This window comes from Elephantulus edwardii, unplaced genomic scaffold (genome assembly GCF_000299155.1).
Source record: "Elephantulus edwardii isolate Elephantulus edwardi_28Jun2011 unplaced genomic scaffold, EleEdw1.0 scaffold00399, whole genome shotgun sequence".
NCBI lineage: Eukaryota > Metazoa > Chordata > Mammalia > Macroscelidea > Macroscelididae > Elephantulus > Elephantulus edwardii.
In genome coordinates, this window is record NW_006400149.1 from 869,190 (window position 1) to 869,544 (window position 355).

Genomic DNA, 355 nt, shown 5'->3' on the forward strand with positions numbered 1-355 from the left:
TATCTTTTTAAAAATAACAAAGAAATCCCTACTACACTAATGCTACATTTCTGAATTCAATGGTTGTACTCTAATATTTTTTCCCTTTTTCAACATTTCTTACAGGTTTTATATATACTAGATATTCAACTCAATTGTAAAGTGTTCAAATAAATTATCAAATCCAAATTTATTGGTCATGTGAAATTATGACTTATTTTAATTAGATATGTGCTTCATTTACAGCATATTCTTCACCAGGTAAGAAAAAATGAAAAAAAAAGAAAAGCGTATTAAAATATTAACAAGTGGTAAAAGGAAATTTAATAAATCCAAAAGACCTTACTATTATAAAATTTTCGATGGTTGATTTTTT